Below are 13,146 nucleotides of genomic sequence, written 5' to 3'. Positions count from 1 at the left end.
CATTCTTCTGGCACTGGTGCTCCGGTCGCTGGTTCTCCCCTCGGCTTCTTCTCTGCGCAGACGGTCCTCACACACTGGCAGGCGGCTCCTGGGGCTACATGGCGACACCTTCCCCAGGTAATCTTCCCATTCCTCCAGGGCTCCTCTGGCAGCGATCCTCCCAGCGCTGCATACTCCAGTCTTCAGGCTCTGGACACTACATGGCTCCACTTCCCCAGGTACATATTCCCATTCCTCCAGGTCTCCTTCTCCTGTGCTGTGAGGCTTCTTTTAAGGGTCCTGGTGCTCCTCCACCTCCCCTCTCCTCTATGATGACTGGCTCCCGGGGCCCCAGCAACAGACCACCCCCTGGTCACTCTGCCCTACAACCCAGGGGACCCAATCAGCTGGGGACCTGTTTCCCGGACTTTTTATGTTGCTGGGTAAGAGTTGACAGGACCAGAGAATTGGTGGCAAAATCCCTGTCTCAATCTGACAGGGAACATCACAGTTCAGCCCACGATCTACTCTGGGACTTGTAGTTCCACAATGTAAACATAACAAAAAAAAATCACAAGGGGATCCCCATGGTGCCATAGCTTCAGGGTATTACACATTAATAATACAAAATGTCTATTTATATTCTAATTATTCTTCCGAAATTCACTTAGTTTTAGATTGGAAACAAACCGGCCACTTCACTATTTTTTCTCTCGTTGGATAGGGATCAGTAGTGGGTCATATCTGGCCAAAGAAGTCATCCCATGATAAGATGTGACCTGATCATGTGATCATGTGATGATCACATCCAATCTGGGAAGATCATCCAAGTTCCGCTGCTATACAGTCTCCAAAGCTCATCCTTCCATAAGGTGTGACATGTTGAGGGTCTCCTACCACTTTAAGAGATAAAAAGAAGTAGTATGTGGTCTTATACAGACAGCTAAGACACAGAGGTATGTAGAAAATAATGCATTTGAGGTATATTGTTAGACTTTGTATATATACACAGAATTGAGCGTATATAGGGGGTCATTCCGAGTTGATCGCTCGCTAGCAGTTTTTAGCAGCCGTGCAAACGCTATGCCGCAGCCCACTTGGAGTGTATTTTAGCTTAGCAGAAGTGCGAACGAATGTATCGCAGAGCTCATGCAAAAATGTTTTGTGTAGTTTCAGAGTAGCTCAGAACCTACTCGGCGCTTGCAATCACTTCAGCCTATTCAGTCCTGTTTTGACGTCACACACCCGCCCAGCGTTCGCCCAGCCACGCCTGCGTTTTTTCTGGCACGCTTGCGTTTTCCCAAACACTCTCAGAAAACGGTCAGTTGACACCCAGAAACGCCCACTTCATGTCAATCACTCTGCGGCAACCAGTGCGACTGAAATGCATCGCTAGACCGTGTGCAAAACTACATCATTCGTTGTGCCCGTACGTCGCGCATGCGCATTGCACCGTATACGCAGAACTGCTATTTTTTAGCCTGATCGCTGCGCTGCAAACAAATGCAGCTAGCGAACAACTCAGACTGACCCCTATAGTGCAGAGAAATGAGCATAGAAAGTACATAGACAAGTCGGCCCTGGAGGTTCATCATCAACTCAAAACAGTCAATGGAGGTATACTGAAATTTGCAGCTTGATGATACAAAAACAGCTAAACCATAGAGTTGGATATTGACGGTTAGACAGAGGAGTATTAAGTGTTCATAAAGAGATGAGCCTTGGAAGTACATAGTGAAATAAACCCTGTGGGTACATAGACAGCATATCCTGGGAGGTACATGGAAAGCAGATCCTTGGAGGTACATGGAGAGCAGATCCTGGTAGGTGCATAGAGAGCTGATCCTGGGAGGTACATGGAGAGCTGATCCTGGGAGTTACTGTACATACTGTAGAGATCTGACCCTGGGATGTACGTGGAGAGCTGGTCCTAGGAGTTACATGGAGATCTGACCTTGAGAGGTACATGGAGAGCTGATCCTTGGAGGTACATGGAGAGCTGATCCTGGGAGTTACGTGGAGATCTGACCCGGTTTGCAAAAAGACCTTGAGGGCTGTAACACACTGGCCGGTTTCTCCTGGATGGCAAAAAGCCGGACAAACTTTGTCCGGCTTTTTGCCATCCGGGAGAAACCGTCAGAGTCTCTCACACAGGACGGCTTTGAGCCGTGTGTGATGCTGTGCGCATGCGCAGCATTAGACACGACTTGAGAAAAAACCGTTGTGTGTGAAATCTCCCCTTCACACACACTGTTTACTGGCTGCAAAGATGGCCCGGCGCCGGCCCGGCAGCCAGACCTTCCAGTGGATAGTTCCGTCTGCAACCCGGCAGCCGGGCCGGGGCCGTGCAGTGTGAAAGGACCTGTAGCCTCATTACAATGCCGGCACGGGAAAAAGCCATCTGGCCTTTTCCCGGCCGGCAAATGCCGGCTCGTGTGTTTTAGCCCAGACCCTTGCACTGACATTGAGAAATGGTCTTGAGGGTGTAAAATAACAATCAATGTTAGAGGTGCATGTATAAAGAGTTTGGATATACATGTATAGCTGAACCTTGGCAGTACATATGGAAAAGTGCCTTGAGGGGTTCATAGAGAAACAATCCTTGCAGGCACATAGAGAACTTAACTTGGAGGCACAAAGGGAAATTACAGTAGCATTAGAGGCACATACGGGGAGATTTATCAAGCCCCGGAGATAGATAGAGAGAAATAAAGTACCAGCCAGTCAGCTCCTGTTATTTTTCAAACACAGAAGCTGACAAATCTCCCCCAGTAAGCTGCAAGTCTTTAAAGTAATGTAGAGAGTCTTTAAGAAATGTAGAGACATGATCCTTGGAGAGATGTAGAGACATGAGCCTTGGAGAGTTGTAGAGACATGAGCCTTGGAGAGATGTAGAGACATGAGCCTTGGAGAGATGTAGAGACATGAGCCTTGGAGAGATGTAGAGACATGAGCCTTGGAGAGATGTAGAGACATGAGCCTTGGAGAGATGTAGAGACATGAGCCTTGGAGAGATGTAGAGACATGAACCTTGGAGAGATGTAGAGACATGAGCCTTGGAGAGATGTAGAGACAGGGGCCTTGGAGAGATGTAGAGACATGAACCTTGGAGAGATGTAGAGACATGAGCCTTGGAGAGATGTAGAGACATGAACCTTGGAGAGATGTAGAGACATGAGCCTTGGAGAGATGTAGAGACAGGGGCCCTGGAGAGATGTAGAGACATGAGTCTTGGAGCGATGTCGAGACACGAGCCTTGGAGAGATTTAAAGACACGAGCCTTGGAGAGATGTAGAGACATGAACCTTGGAGAGATGTAGAGACATGAGCCTTGGATAGATGTAGAGACATGAGCCTTGGAGGTAATTGAAAAGCTTAACCTTAAAGATATGTAACTGAGGCTTGGTGTTACATAGATAAATGATCCTTGGAGGTATATAAAGTGCTGTGGCTTGGAGTGACATAGATAAATGAGTTGAGTCTTTTGGACTGGATTTAGATAGAGCTGGAGCCACGGTGTAATGTGGCATAATCTGAACTGGAGAGCATTGTAATGTGACATACAGTAATGTAACTTGTATATTGTAATGTGGTAGAATATGAACTGAATGGCACTATAATGTTACATAATATGAACTGGGAAACTCATTTGGTACAATATGAGCTGAGGGCCCTATACAAGGGGGTGTGCAAAACGTTTCTGGATGCACATAAATTATTATATTTACAAACAAAGTCAACAATACATTTTTTCAAAGTATTCGCCAGAGGATAAAGAGATTGGATATATATATATATATATATATATATAAAGAGAGAGAGAGAGAGAGAGAGAGAGAGAGAAACCTTGGAGGTAGATAAGGAAAAGTGCCTTTATGGGGTACATAGAGAAACAATCCTTTCAGGCACATGGGGAGCTTAGCTTAGTATGTGTAGAAATGAACAATCCAGGTATATAGAGAAATGAGCCATACATGTATAAATGGAAATGAGTCTTGCAGGTACATTATATAGAGAAATGAGCCTTACATGTATATAGAGAAATGAGCCTTACGTGTATATAGAGAAATGAGCGTTACAGGTATATAGAGAAATGAGCCTTACGTGTATATAGAGAAATGAGCGTTACAGGTATATAGAGAAATGAGCCTTACAGGTATATAGAGAAACAAATAAACATATACCAAATAAGCCAATTAGGAAAATTCAGTACAGGCGCTATAGATATAGAATAACCACACTAATATATTTAACTTATTTTTGCAGCTCTCACACAGTGATCTGAAACAACTGAAAAGATAAATAAAATGAATATATAGACTTGACTATATAAGAGAGTGCGAAAATAATATAATATAAAAACAATTGGACATATATAAATACGTTTAAATTGGGACTGGTCATGGACATAAGTCTACTGGTTTATAATGATTCAAGTGATGTGATGTGGTTTTATTATTATAACAAATTTTGATCTATTTACCAATTGAACTTTTTAATCATAATTAATTGTTTTTATATTATATACTAGGTGCTTCATCGCGCCCTACGGGCGCTCTTCACACCGTCGTAGGGGGCTATGCCCCCTTCACCCCTGCACGTCTTTGTGTGGTTGAATATATGATTATATGGAGTATTACCTGCATTCCTACTGTTGTTAGAGGTAAAATATTGCGCAATGTAAGGGCAGCGGATGGTGATGGGGGCGTTGCCTCTTGCTACGGCGTGAACAGCGGCTGCAAGGCCCGATGTAGCGGGTGTGTGGGGGACCGTGGATGGGGGAGAGTGTCTGTAGATGCTGCAGGTGGAGGGGCGAATGGGGAAGGGAGTTGGGAGGTGCTGCGGGTGGGGTTGGGCGGGGAAGTGGGGTCCAGAGGTGCTATGGGTGGGGGAAGGGCGGGGGGTTGCGGGTGGGGAAGGGACAGGTGCGGGGGTTGCTGCGGTGTGGGGGAGGGTGTCTGTAGATGGTACGGGTGGAGGGGGTTTGATGCAGGGAGGGGGTGTGCGGATGGGTAAGGGGGCTGCGGGTGGGGGAGGGGCAGGTGTGAGGGTGCGTGGATGCTGCAGGTGGGGTTGGGAGGTGCCATGTGGGGGGGGGGGAGAAGCATGGGTGGTGCAGGTGGGAGAGGGGCAGGTGCGGTGGGGTGGGGGAGTTGTGGGTGTTCCGAGGGTGGGGGAGGGGTGTGTGGCACGGGTGGGGAAGGGAGGGGTGTGGGGTTTGCTGCTGTGTGGGGGAGGGTGTCTGTAGATGCTATGGGTGGAAGGGGGTTGATGGGGGTTGCGCAGATGGGTGAGGGGGTTGGGATGTGCTGGGGAGGGGGGGAGGCTGCGAATGGGAGAGTGGATTTGGAGGCGGTGTGAATAGTGGAGGAGAGGGTGTGGTGGGGGAGGGGCAGGTGCAGGGCTGTTGGGGATGGAGTAAAGGTTCCGAAGGTGCTGAGGGTGGAGAAGGGGTTGATTGCGGGGGTGTGGTGGATGGTGGAGGGGGTCCGGAGGTGCTGTGGGGGTGCGTGTAGGGGAGGTGGGGTGCTGCAGGTGGGGTAGGGGGTTGGGAGGTGCCATGTGGGGGGGGGGAGAAGCATGGGTGGTGCGGGTGGAAGAGAGGCAGTTGCGGTGGTTTGGCAGATGGGGAGGGGGTCTGGAAGTACCGCGGGTGGTGGAGGAGCAGGTGTGGGGGTGCGTAGATGACACGGGTGGGGGAGGGGGGGTGCTACAGGTGGGGTAGGGGGTTGGGAGGTGCAGTGTCGGGGGGGGGGGAGAAGCACGGGTGGAAGAGCGGCAGGTGCGTTGGTGTGGCGGATGGGGAGGGGGTCTGGAAGTGCCTTTGGTGGTGGAAGCGCAGTTGTGGGGGTGCGTGGATGCCACGGGTGGGGGAGGGGGGTGCTGCTGGTGGGATAGGGTTTGGGAGGTGCCGTGTGGGGTGGGAGAAGCATGGGTGGTGCGGGTGGAAGAGAGGCATGTGGGGTGGTTTGGCAGATGGGGGAGGGGGTCTGGAAGTGCTGCGGGTGGTGGAGGCACAGTTGTGGGGGTAGCAGTGGGTGGGGGACGGGTTCCTATACACACAGCATGATACTGGTCTGTACAGCATGGACATATACAGACACAGCAACTGCACTCCTGTCCGCACTCACCACTTGTGGCTGGGCCCCGGCATTCCCATGGCCACTTCCCCACACAGCTGCTGGACACCTCCGAAAACTCCTCCTCTGCTCCTCGGTGTCGTTATCCACAGAAGGCCCTGAGAGAGTCACCTCCTCACACAGCAGCAGCAGCATGTTCGGGTCGGTAGCCGCAGCCTCTTCCGCTCCCCGGCGCCTCCGTCAGGTGGACAGTGGACCGGCATCCCCCGAGGCCGTCCCTTCCCCACACAGCTGCAGCGTGCTCTGGTCCCCCGCCGGAGCCTCCTCCGATCCCAGTCCAGTAAAAAGTTAGTGAAGCGGGAGCGTGGCAGGCGCCCATAGGCAGCTGCCTAATGCTGGCGCCGGCCCTGATACTGAGCACTCCCCCAGGCAGCATGGCGCCTGGAGAGCTGCGGGTAGGGGAGCGACTTTATGTGGAGCTGGGGGCAGGAGTGGCGTGAGGCTGGGCGCCTGCACACAGACAGGTGCGGGTGACGGGGATGTGGAAGTGGAGGGGGTTGCGGCGTTGTGGTGACGGCATCTGGCGGTACAGTGTGGGCCGGGTGTATGAGAGAGGTTGTGGGGCGGGCGGCAGCGGTCTGTGCGGCTGTGGTGCGTGCGGCGTGTTGCCGTTACTGTGTGTCCGCGTCTGCAAGGTGATGCACAGACATGGGGTGGCAGGGAGGGGACCCAGAGACGCAGGGCGGGGACTCAGAGACGCAGAGACGCAGGGCGGGGACGCAGAGACGCAAGGAGGGGACGCAGAGACGCAAGGAGGGGACGCAGAGACGCGGGGTGGCAGGACAGGGTCGCAGAGACGCAGGGAGGGGACGCAGAGACGCAAGGAGGGGATGCAGAAACGCAAGGAGGGGACGCAGAGACGTGGGGCGGCAGGGAGGGGGACGCAGAGACGCAGGGAGGGGGATGCAGATATGCGGGTGGCAGGGAGGGGAAAGGTTGGTGATTCCGCACCAGTATTACACAATTACATGTGTTTATGTGAACCAGTATACGTTTATACAGAGATAATCTCTTAATTACCGTCTGGTGGTGCACCCAGAGTCAGAGAAAAGCTGGAGCAAAAATAGAATAAAGAAGACTCTTGTTTGGGTGCACTCTTGTTACTGTTGTATTTATCGATATTATTAAAACATAACTTTTATTATGCTTTGTTAAAATAAAGTCAGTATCCACTCATTCTCCCCATGGAGTTATTATCAAGCAAATAAAGGGAAAACCCACAGATGTATCATTGGAGGAAAGGGCTAAAAAGGGGTTTGTATGTTCTGGTTTAGCCTATCCCAATATAGACTGGCATAGAGGTGTAGATATAATCACCATACACCTGTTCTCATGCCATACCAGTACAAGCGATGCTTGTATTAATGGGACCAGAGTTGGTCATGCACAAATAGGTATCAATTACATTGGGAGTGTTTATAACAAGTATATACTGCCTAATCCTATTCTCAGCACACAAAAGCTAATAGGTGTGCCTGATATCGCTGGAATTAATAAGTTGTTGATTCCTATTGATTCTTGCCTGAAAAAATCACCATACACCTGTTCTCATGCTATCCCAGTACAAGCAATGCTTGTATTAGTGGGACCAATGTTGGTCATGCACGAGTAGATATCAATTACACCGGGAGTGTTTGAAACATGTATATACTATCTCATCCTATCCTCAGCACACATGACCTGATAGGTGTGCCTGATGTCGCTGGGGATAAGTTGTTGATTCCTAATCGATTCTTGCCTGAAAAAAATCAGGATATAAGTGGGAAGGAAGAAGTAGTGGTGATACTGCTGTTGGTATTGAGTTTTAAAATGAGACAACCTCAGATTACTACACTGGGTATTCTCTGAGGGTCACCCCTCAGATACTGACCCAGCCCATCACCGTTTTGCTTCCAAGATCAGACGAGATTGGGCTCTAGCGGTGAGGTATGATAGTAACCTGTGAATGAGGTGTCCCACTCACCAATGAGAGTGCACCTATTCAGTAGATTAAGGAAGAAGTGTGGATCTGCTGTCTATGTTAGACCTGGGATTACTCCCAGGAATCATGGATGAGAGTCCACGAAAATAGAAAGAGGGATGAAATCTTTAGTAGAGAGAAAAAGATAGTACAATGCTTTATTCGAGCATAATTGGATATATGTATTATATTCGATATATGTTCACGGTGTCTCTATATGGGTTAACTGTGGAGATGCCCTTTCACGGGAGAAATTACATCCACACACTTTCTCAATTCAATTTGAACAGCATATCCAATATTATCAGAAAGAAAGTCCCAAAATAAAGTGTATGCAGGAATGTATGACGAATGAAGGTAACATACCAATCAATTTTAGCATACGTGTATCATGGCTGGAGCTGTCATCTCCATTATTTAGCTACACATGGAATAAGTATGCTGTTTTGAACACCAGTTATATGTATGCACCAACAAAAATTACAGATCAGACAAGAATAAAGAAAAGATATCACAATTGATACCGGGTACCGCCCAGGTCGCTGGGTCAGTTAAAGGTGATTAGTAGTGCTGATATTCTCCCATGATAGGATCCTATTGCATGCCTTGCTCAGAGTTCTTGTTGCATATATGGGTAGGAAAACGCGTTTCACCCGTCAAATCGGGCTTGCTCACTTGCTGGGCGCCCATCCCTAGTGCGGATTGTCTGCAATACTTGTACAAAGTTATTGTTGCAAAAAATAAGATTTTACTCACCGGTAAATCTATTTCTCGTAGTCCGTAGTGGATGCTGGGAACTCCGAAAGGACCATGGGGGATAGCGGCTCCGCAGGAGACTGGGCACAACTAAAGAAAGCTTTTAGGTCACCTGGTGTGCACTGGCTCCTCCCACTATGACCCTCCTCCAAGCCTCAGTTAGGACACTGTGCCCGGACGAGCTGACATAATAAGGAAGGATTTTGAATCCCGGGTAAGACTCCTACCAGCCACACCAATCACACCGTATAACTCGTGATACTATACCCAGTTTAACAGTATGAAAACAACTGAGCCTCTCAACAGATGGCTCAACAATAACCCTTTAGTTAACAATAACTATGTACAAGTATTGCAGACAATCCGCACTTGGGATGGGCGCCCAGCATCCACTACGGACTACGAGAAATAGATTTACCGGTGAGTAAAATCTTATTTTCTCTGACGTCCTAGTGGATGCTGGGAACTCCGAAAGGACCATGGGGATTATACCAAAGCTCCCAAACGGGCGGGAGAGTGCGGATGACTCTGCAGCACCGAATGAGAGAACTCAAGGTCCTCCTCAGCCAGGGTATCAAATTTGTAGAATTTTGCAAACGTGTTTGCCCCTGACCAAGTAGCAGCTCGGCAAAGTTGTAAAGTCGAGACCCCTCGGGCAGCCACCCAAGATGAGCCCACCTTCCTTGTGGAATGGGCTTTTACTGATTTAGGATGCGGCAGTCCAGCCGCAGAATGCGCCAGCTGAATTGTGCTACAAATCCAGCGAGCAATAGTCTGCTTAGAAGCAGGAGCACCCAGTTTGTTGGGTGCATACAGGATAAATAGCGAGTCAGTTTTCCTGACTCTAGCCCTCCTGGAAACATAAATTTTCAAGGCCCTGACTACGTCCAGTAACTTGGAATCCTCCAAGTCCCTAGTAGCCGCAGGCACCACAATAGGTTGGTTCAAGTGAAAAGCTGATACCACCTTAGGGAGAAACTGGGGACGAGTACTCAATTCCGCCCTATCCATATGGAAAATCAGATAAGGGCTTTTACATGACAAAGCTGCCAATTCTGACACACGCCTGGCTGAAGCCAAGGCCAATAACATGACCACTTTCCACGTGAGATATTTTAGATCCACGGTTTTAAGTGGCTCAAATCAATGTGATTTTAAGAAACTCAACACCACGTTGAGATCCCAAGGTGCCACTGGAGGCACAAACGGGGGCTGAATATGCAGCACTCCTTTCACAAACGTCTGAACTTCAGGTAGTGAAGCTAGTTCTTTCTGGAAGAAAATCGACAGAGCCTAATTTCAGGCCCATAGTCACTCCTGCTTGTAGGAAATGCAGAAATCGACCTAGTTGAAATTCCTCTGTTGGGGCCTTTTTAGCCTCACACCAAGCAACATATTTCCGCCATATGCGGTGATAATGCTTTGCAGTTACATCTTTCCTGGCTTTAATCAGCGTAGGAATGACTTCCTCCGGAATGCCCTTTTCCTTCAGGATCCGGCGTTCAACCGCCATGCCGTCAAACGCGGCCGCGGTAAGTCTTGGAACAGACAGGGCCCCTGCTGCAGCAGGTCCTGTCTGAGCGGCAGAGGCCATGGGTCCTCTGAGATCATCTCTTGAAGTTCCGGGTACCACGCTCGTCTTGGCCAATCCGGAACCACGAGTATTGTTCTTACTCCTCGTTTTCTTATTATTCTCAGTACCCTTGGTATGAGATGTAGAGGAGGGAACACATAAACTGACTGGTACACCTACGGTGTCACTAGAGCGTCCACAGCTATCGCCTGAGGGTCCCTTGACCTGGCGCAATATCTCTCTAGTTTTTTGTTTAGGCGGGACGCCATCATGTCCACCTGTGGCCGTTCCCATCGATTTACAATCAGCGTGAAGACTTCTGGATGAAGTCCCCACTCTCCCGGGTGGAGGTCGTGCCTGCTGAGAAAGGCTGCTTCCCAGTTGTCCACTCCCGGAATGAACACTGCTGACAGTGCTAGTACGTGATTTTCCGCCCATCGGAGAATCCTTGTGGCTTCTGCCATTGCCATCCTGCTTCTTGTGCCGCCCTGTCGATTTACATGGGCGACTGCCGTGATGTTGTCTGACTGGATCAGTACCGGCTGGTGTAGAAGCAGGGATTTTGCCTGACTTAGGGCATTGTAAATGGCCCTTAGTTCCAGAATATTTATGTGTAGGGAAGTCTCCTGACTCGACCATAGTCCTTGGAAGTTTCTTCCCTGTGTGACTGCCCCCCAGCCTCGAAGGCTGGCATCCGTGGTCACCAGGACCCAGTCCTGTATGCCGAATCTGCGGCCCTCTAGAAGATGAGCACTCTGCAGCCACCACAGCAGAGACACCCTGGTTCTTGGAGACAGGGTTATTAGGCGATGCATCTGAAGATGCGATCCGGACCATTGGTCCAACAGGTCCCACTGAAAGATTCTGGCATGGAACCTGCCGAAAGGAATTGCTTCGTAAGAAGCCACCATCTTTCCCAGGACCCGCGTGCAGTGATGCACCGATACCTGTTTTGGTTTCAGGAGGTCTCTGACTAGAGATGACAGCTCCTTGGCTTTCTCCTCCGGGAGAAACACTCTTTTCTGGACTGTATCTAGAATCATACCCAGGAACAGTAGACGTGTCGTCGGAACCAGCTGTGATTTTGGAATATTCAGAATCCAACCGTGCTGGTGTAGCACCTCCTGAGATAGTGCTGCTCCCACCAACAACTGCTCCTTGGACCTCGCCTTTATTAGGAGATTGTCCAAGTACGGGATAATTAAAACTCCCTTTCTTCGAAGGAGTATCATCATTTCCGCCATTACCTTGGTAAACACCCTCGGTGCCGTGGAGAGTCCAAACGGCAGCGTCTGGAATTGGTAATGGCAATCCTGTACCACAAATCTGAGGTACTCCTGGTGAGGATAGTAAATGGGGACATGCAGGTAAGCATCCTTGATGTCCACGGATACCATGTAATCCCCCTCGTCCAGGCTCGCAATAACCGCCCTGAGCGATTCCATCTTGAACTTGAATTTTTTTATGTATGTGTTCAAGGATTTCAAATTTAAAATGGGTCTCACCGAACCGTCCGGTTTCGGTACCACAAACAGTGTGGAATAGTAACCCCGTCCTTGTAGAAGTAGGGGCACCTTGATTATCACCTGCTGGGAATACAGCTTGTGAATTCAATTGCCGCTAGCACAGCCTCCCTGTCTGAAGGAGTAATCGGCAAGGCAGATTTTAGGAACCGGTGGGGTGGAGACGCCTCGAATTCCAGTTTGTACCCTTGAGATACTATTTGCAGGATCCAGGGATCCACCTGTGAGCGAGCCCACTGATCGCTGAAATTTTTGAGGCGGCCCCCCACCGTACCTGGCTCCGCCTGTGGAGCCCCACCGTCATGCGGCGGACTTGGAAGAAGCGGGGGAGGACTTTTGCTCCTGGGAACCTGCTGTTTGTTGCAGCCTTTTTCCCCTACCTCTGCCTCTGGACAGAAAGGACCCGCCTTTTCCACGCCTGTTTTTCTGAGTCCGAAAGGACTGTACCTGATAAAACGGCGCCTTTTTAGGCTGTGAGGGAACATGGGGTAAAAATGCTGACTTCCCAGCAGTTGCTGTGGAAACTAGGTCCGAGAGACATTCCCCAAATAACTCCTCACCCTTATAAGGCAAAACTTCCATGTGCCTTTTTGAATCTGCATCCCCTGTCCACTGGCGAGTCCATAAGCCTCTCCTAGAAGAAATGGACAATGCACTTATTTTAGATGCCAGCCGGCAGATCTCCCTCTGTGCATCTCTCATGTATAAGACTGAGTCTTTTATATGCTCTATGGTTAGCAGAATAGTGTCCCTGTCTAGGGTGTTAATATTTTCTGACAGGGAATCTGACCACGCAGTGGCAGCACTGCACATCCATGCTGACGCAATAGCTGGTCTAAGTATAATGCCTGAGTGTGTATATACAGACTTCAGGATCGCCTCCTGCTTTCTATCAGCAGGTTCCTTGAGGGCGGCCGTATCCGGAGACGGTAGTGCCACCTTTTTAGACAAACGTGTAAGCGCTTTATCCACCCTAGGGGGTGTCTCCCAACGTGACCTATCCTCTGGCGGGAAAGGGAACGCCATTAGTAACTTCTTAGATATTACCAATCTTTTATCAGGGAAAGCCCACGCTTCTTCACACACTTCATTTAATTCTTCTGATGGGGGAAAAACTACGGGTAGTTTTTTCTCCCCAAACATAATACCCTTTTTAGTGGTACCTGGGTTTATATCTGAAATTTGTAACACCTCTTTCATTGCTTCAATCATGCA

General features: G+C 49.5%; 1 protein-coding gene and 1 pseudogene across 1 annotated transcript in view; one reads left to right on the top strand and one right to left on the bottom strand.

Moving 5' to 3' along the window:
* The window catches only part of SUSD3 (sushi domain containing 3), a 391,377-nt gene that overhangs the window by 68,859 nt on the left and 309,372 nt on the right, over positions 1-13,146 (top strand). The window lies entirely within an intron of this gene.
* On the bottom strand, positions 7,942-8,059 carry LOC134964529 (5S ribosomal RNA; annotated as a pseudogene).

Source organism: Pseudophryne corroboree, chromosome 9 (assembly GCF_028390025.1).
Source record: "Pseudophryne corroboree isolate aPseCor3 chromosome 9, aPseCor3.hap2, whole genome shotgun sequence".
Lineage (NCBI taxonomy): Eukaryota > Metazoa > Chordata > Amphibia > Anura > Myobatrachidae > Pseudophryne > Pseudophryne corroboree.
Note: the sequence above shows the minus strand (reverse complement) of the source record. Positions and strands in the feature narration are given on the sequence as shown.